The sequence below is a fragment of the Silene latifolia genome, unplaced genomic scaffold (genome assembly GCF_048544455.1).
Source record: "Silene latifolia isolate original U9 population unplaced genomic scaffold, ASM4854445v1 chrun_scaffold_16, whole genome shotgun sequence".
In the NCBI taxonomy this organism is placed as follows: domain Eukaryota; kingdom Viridiplantae; phylum Streptophyta; class Magnoliopsida; order Caryophyllales; family Caryophyllaceae; genus Silene; species Silene latifolia.
In genome coordinates this window covers 6,554,748-6,560,941 of record NW_027413123.1, presented here as the reverse complement: position 1 = coordinate 6,560,941, position 6,194 = coordinate 6,554,748, and positions in this window count along the sequence as shown.

Genomic DNA, 6,194 nt, shown 5'->3' with positions numbered 1-6,194 from the left:
GATCTCTTCTTATGGTCAAGAGCTTCCTTACGTAGTCTAATGGACTTTAAACGACCCTCCCCGATAGTCGACAGACTCTAAAATGTTCCCGACGACAGGTCCTTGGCTCAGACCACTTGAGCCGCCTCGCGTCGCCATAGTCGTCAGGTTGTAATCTTCGATTGACCTGATGGCTATACTTTGACTTTCGCCTTGTCCAAGCCTGAGTCAAAGTGGGGGCTCTGTAGATACCTCATTTCTGCACCTCTCGCAAACCACCCGGTGATGATTGGGCCGCATGTTTTCTATACGGAACGATTTGTGACAATTCGAAAGATTATCGTCAAGTGATTGCTCAAATATTAATGTCTACCTCTTAGTTGTCATCTACGTCCCGATACGGTCGTTTTGACAGTAATTAGAGTACATTCGGAGTCCGGGCCTAAAACCGTCTCCATTTTATGATAACCGTTAAATCCCGAGTCAGAATGTTCTGGAATGTTCCGGATATTTCTATTCCATATTTCATAAATTTTATCTTTTGGCAAACAATTTCCCGTAATATTCACATAAGATATTAAGGAAAACCGAATTATTTCCGTCCTACCATAACTCAAACACGGAAATGTTTCTTCCGCAGGAGGAAACCCCTTGGGAAACGCACGCAGCAGGGTCTTTGCGCCTCTTCCAAGAGACGCAGTGGCTGCTGCGCCTCTTCCCAGGCCCTTTTCTGCGTATTTAACGTATCTTTTTCATATCTTTCCGAGATTCACTTCCAAAGAGTCTCCGAAACCCTAATTCCTTCACGGGATTAGTATAAATAGGAGCCTTCGCTCTTCATATTTCTCACGAGAGTATCCGCCCTTATCTTCTCCCTTTGCATTCTAGACTTTGTTCTTACTTTTTGGCGTCTACGTGCTTGAACTTTCGACCACTTAAGCTCGGATCCTTCTGAGTACCAGCCTCCCCGTTTGCATGACCGACCAATTTGACCAACTCCACATCAATCAACTTAATTAATCTAATCGTTTTCCTCTTACGAAGGCACTTTCTTTGCATTCGCGTCGAGCATCACTAATCGATATCTTAGTCCCTCTCGTTTCGTCAACATGTAAGTCTGAGGGTGTAATCTCTCTTTTATTTATTTTATTTATTGTATCACAATTGTAAGGTTTATGTCGAAAATACCATTAAAACCGATTTCTAAAACCATGCTTTAAAAACCTCTTTTTTACGGATTTCCAGTAGATAACCGTCGAGAAAGGACGCAACAACTGCTGCGCCTCTTCGAAGGAGCGCAATTCCTGCTGCGCCTCTTCGTGAGGCTGCCGCAGTTCCTGCTTCCTTTCTTCTTCGTTCGTCCTCTGTTATTCGTCAAGTTTCTTTCTTTTGTTTCGTTTGTTTGTTAATTCTTCGTCATGATAGTTTATCATTTCACATGTATATTATTCATCATCATTAGTATGTTTTAATCATCACAAATCCGACTTAAATCCCTTATAATCCAATATTTGCGGGTTTTCGTCATTAAATTCAATTCCGGGTTGTAGAGATTCAATTCATCAATATTGGGTCTCTGGAATTCGTCTTTGATATAGTTTTCATCTGTTATTTGTCACATCTACCGCGTATTCGTCATTAATCCACCGTATCTAACTTAATTGATTGATTTAATTTGTTTAGTTTGTTAATATTTTTCACTTCTATCATTAATCCATCTTATGTTAATTCGTTTAATTCCGTCTCATCCATGTTTATTGTTTTTATGACTCATTCATATGTTAAATAACCTATTAATCACTTTCATCTGAGTAAATATCATCAATCAATCATTAAATTCACCAATCAACATTAACGGCTTGCAATTACGGCTTCACAGCCAGAACTGAGCCAAGGAACAGACGCAGCAACTGCTGCGCCTATTCCAAGGGACGCAGCTCTGCTGCGCCTGTTCCTGGCTGAGTTCTGTCTCTGAACTCCGTTGTTGCCTTGACCTAGTTTAATTAGTTTACGTATTAATCAACTATTATCCGTAATATCACGCTAATTCATGTTCGTTAGTTTATTTGATTCTTTCTTTTGTTTCTTTTTTCCCAAATTATCCATTTTTTAAAGGTATTTTCGACATAAATCACCTATTCCTTTGTAATTAATGTAATTTTCATTATTGTAATTCATAATTATTTTGTTTCTTTTATTTGCTTGAATGTTTTCACATGTAAATGAGCATTAAATCCTACTTCGACCCAATTGTATGCTAATTACGTGTCAACCGACTTAGTATTAATTCTCACATGCTAGGATTAAAACTTGGATGTTGCATTGCATGCATATAGCCGACGATATATCAAGTATGAATAACTTCCCTAATCATTAGTAGAGGCCGCTATCGAGGCGGGCGGGATTAGGTGTTCGATCAAAAGAGCTTCCTAATACGTACCCTCACCCCTTACTCTAGATATCTGTGAACACCCGTGTTCATTGGCATCCACGAGAGTCATTCTAGACATAGAATGCTAAGGGTAACGATTGCTTAGTGTTCATGTCTTTACTTTGTGTCTAGACATGACACGAGGTATTCGAACGGTTCCAATTTCCCATAAAAATTGGTGGCGACTCCATACAAAAATGCAAACGCTTGTTTCTCTTTTCCTCCCAAGCGCCCCCGTGGGCGGCCCGCTGTCCACATAAAGTACCTGATAATTACACATGTCCCATATTACAAAAAGGAAATGAGATGGCGCCACCGAGTGGTACCCAATTTGAGTACCACCTGGGGTACAATCGTACTTTCACTAAATATTTTCATTTTTCTCTATTAATTTTTAAATTTCGAAGAAATTAAAGGTAAAAGGTTATTTAGAAACTTTAAAATTTATATTTAATAAAAATAATTTGTTTTAGGAAAACTGAAAATATTTGCATAGCAAATTATTATATCGTTTACAGGTTTGTTTATTACAATGACGATCTTGGTACTTTTCTGTTCTCATAAATCAAAAGCATAGCAAAACTCATGAATTCTATAATAAATTATTCGCCTAGTGTCTTAGTGGGAAACAATGAAACATTAACTCTTCAATTACTTCATGACTTCACGTCGTCCATGGCTCTCCATCGCTCGTTTGCCCAAATAGACGTATTTCAACATAAATTTTACATAGTAGTATTTACTTGATGGAGGGACTACAATTTCATTTTCAAATATTTAAGTGAGTTGTTCGGTCGTGATGAAGATTAGTTTTTTTTTTAAAAGAAAGTATTGAAGATCGCAAAACGTAATTACTAACGAAGAATCTCGTAGATGGAAGCAAAGTAAATGATGAACACAATACAATGATGAACATATTTATTGATGAAGTTATTTTTTTGAGTAAAATATTACTAGTTTTAAACCCGTGCATAATTGCACGAGTATGTATTTGGGCCATTATTAATGTTTTTAGATATATATTTGTTTTTGCATTTCTATTGTACTTATCTAGTTGGTCTAAATCTACGAATCTACATAATTTATGTTTAAATTTGTTAAAAACACGTGTTCACGTACACTGGTTTATAAGGAAATAACGTAATCTACTCTTGTAAATAAAAATTGCATACATAAAAAACTTTACATCCGGATAAAAGAAATATAATCTAATATAATCAACTTTAACATATGTATGTATTCATTTGCGTTTTATGTTCGATCCCGTATATAAATGTTATTCCTTCTTGAAATTATGTAATTTTATTATTATGTAATTTTGTTTTAAAAATTATGTAATTCAATTTCATTTACTCGCATTTGTAATTCATTCTGCGTATATGTTATTAATTTTATTTACACGGAATGTATAAAATTATTTCATAATATTAATTCTTAAAATTATTTCATAAAATTATTTCATAGAATTTGTTGTAAGACGGAATTTATCGCATGTTTGAAAAGACGGAAATGTGAAGAAATAAATACATTGCACACTCACGGGCCCCACCATAACATGAATTTAAAAAAAAAAAAACTGCATTAATGACGTGGCGCGCTGAGGATTAAGTATTGTCTTTTGTATTAATATAGATAAGATTGATAAAATTTAGTTTAGATAGTTTAAATATGATTGAATAGAGATTGATAAAATTACAACCCTACCCTTGAGCAAATGGTGCACAAACGAAAACAAATATTTTAATTTTAATTATTTTTATTTTTCATTAATTATGGTGGCGCCCTATCGCCACCTTGTCATATGTTGAGACAATTATTTTGTCTCAGAATGTTGTTAGATTTATTTTTAATCAAGCGTACGAATTGACTTGAACTGACGGGTTAAATGTAAATGAAGTACTATTAGAGAATGTGTAAAATTTCTTAATAAATTAAAAAAAGATATATTTGATTTAGGATACATTAAGAAGTAAAATGGAACCATAAACATAAAATCTTACTAAAAACAACAAAAATACACAAATTATTGTTCAAAACTATCTTAGTTGGAAGATTTTCACAACCGATTTGAATAAAAGAAAAATGGAAGGATTGATGTGAAATGTCTTTAAGTTATTACGGTTTTAACTAACACCAATTAATAAAAATAAAATGAAGGTATAAATTTGGACACAAATTCTCATTTAAGATAGGTATATCCGTCTTCACCTTAAGAAGGGTCAAATATCACACATAAGACAAAAACATAATGCATTAATATTAGCAAAATGTTATTTTCCGGATGCTATTTTTGCATTTGCGGAAATTAATCTAATATAAGTATTCCTTTTCCCTTACAAATATTAGCAAAAGGTTTCTCTCATCCATTTATGCAAGTAGAGTGTTATTTGACCCGTTTCTATTGTTGAGACTTGAGACGAATATATCCATTATAAGGAAGATTTACTATTTTAATTTTAATAAGTGTAATAATGAAGGGTAAGTCTAATGTAAATAGGTTTTACGCCCGGAATTATGAAGTTTAGTGGTTAAAACTTGGGTGAAGTTACAGGGGACCCAAGTTCAAGTCTCCCCAAGAGCAATCTTGTGGATTATTTATAGGCTGAGTCCAAGTTCAAGCCTGTCATTCTTATGTGGCTTACCTGGTATATGGGTTTACCCAGTGCACAACAAAGATGGCGGGTGCGGGTTCCATCGTCAACAAAAAAAGAAAGAACGGTTTTACAATGTGATAACTAAAGACCTTAATGCGACTTATTATAGAAAATAGTTATTTGTGGAAGTTATTTTAGTGGGGGATTTTAGGTAAATAATCACTTGGTTTTTAAAATAATAATGTTTATATAAGAATTCTTGAATAATAAAGAGTAGATGTACAATATGAAAGTCACTTGTGAATAGCTAATAAGTACAGCAAGTAATTAGCAACAACTTTAGAAAGGATGAGTTAGCTCTTCTTGAATCCCATAAACCTCATCACAGTCACCATAACACCAATACATCACAATTACCCTTAGCTCCTTCATTAATGTCACAAATTAAAATTATTCATCATCTTACAAAAACTCTCAAAGTTTTACTAATCCAACATCCGACGATGTTATTATTATAAAGAAAAAATAATTTTGGAGTAATCAATTAATCAAAATTATAGAGTAGGAAACAATCAACTAATTTAACTAAGAAAATAATTGGAGTAATCAATTAATCAAAATTATAAATTAAAAGAAGGTATGTTAAAAAGATTAAGATTATTGTCTTTAGTGGAATAAAGACTTTCATTGACAAAAGTATAATTCATCAACGAATTTCCAATTCACCAATTATATAAATATATGTGTGTTGATTTATGTTTAGATCATCTCAGTTGTTAAGAAGGGTTTTTTTTTTTCTGTATTTGTGTTGCAAGATTAACTTACTGATTTTTACAAAACTAATTGGATTGGAGTACATGGTTTAGATGATGGAAGATCTCAATAACTTTGTTTAGATGATGGAAAATGGTTGAAAAACGTAATCTTAAATTGCACGATTACTTTGTTAGGCAATTACTCCGTATAATATAATATAGTGAATAGTTAATCAATAATTAATACGGAGTAATTAATTAGGCTGCTTATAATATCCGTAAATTATATTGACTTATTTTTGGTTAGTATTATAAAGATTCATTTATTGAGCCTATATATGTTAAGTGTATAAAGTATAAATGGGCTGAAATGATGCCCAAATTACAGATCAACTAGGCGGGAAAAGGCATATTTGAGGATCATTGTGCATAGGA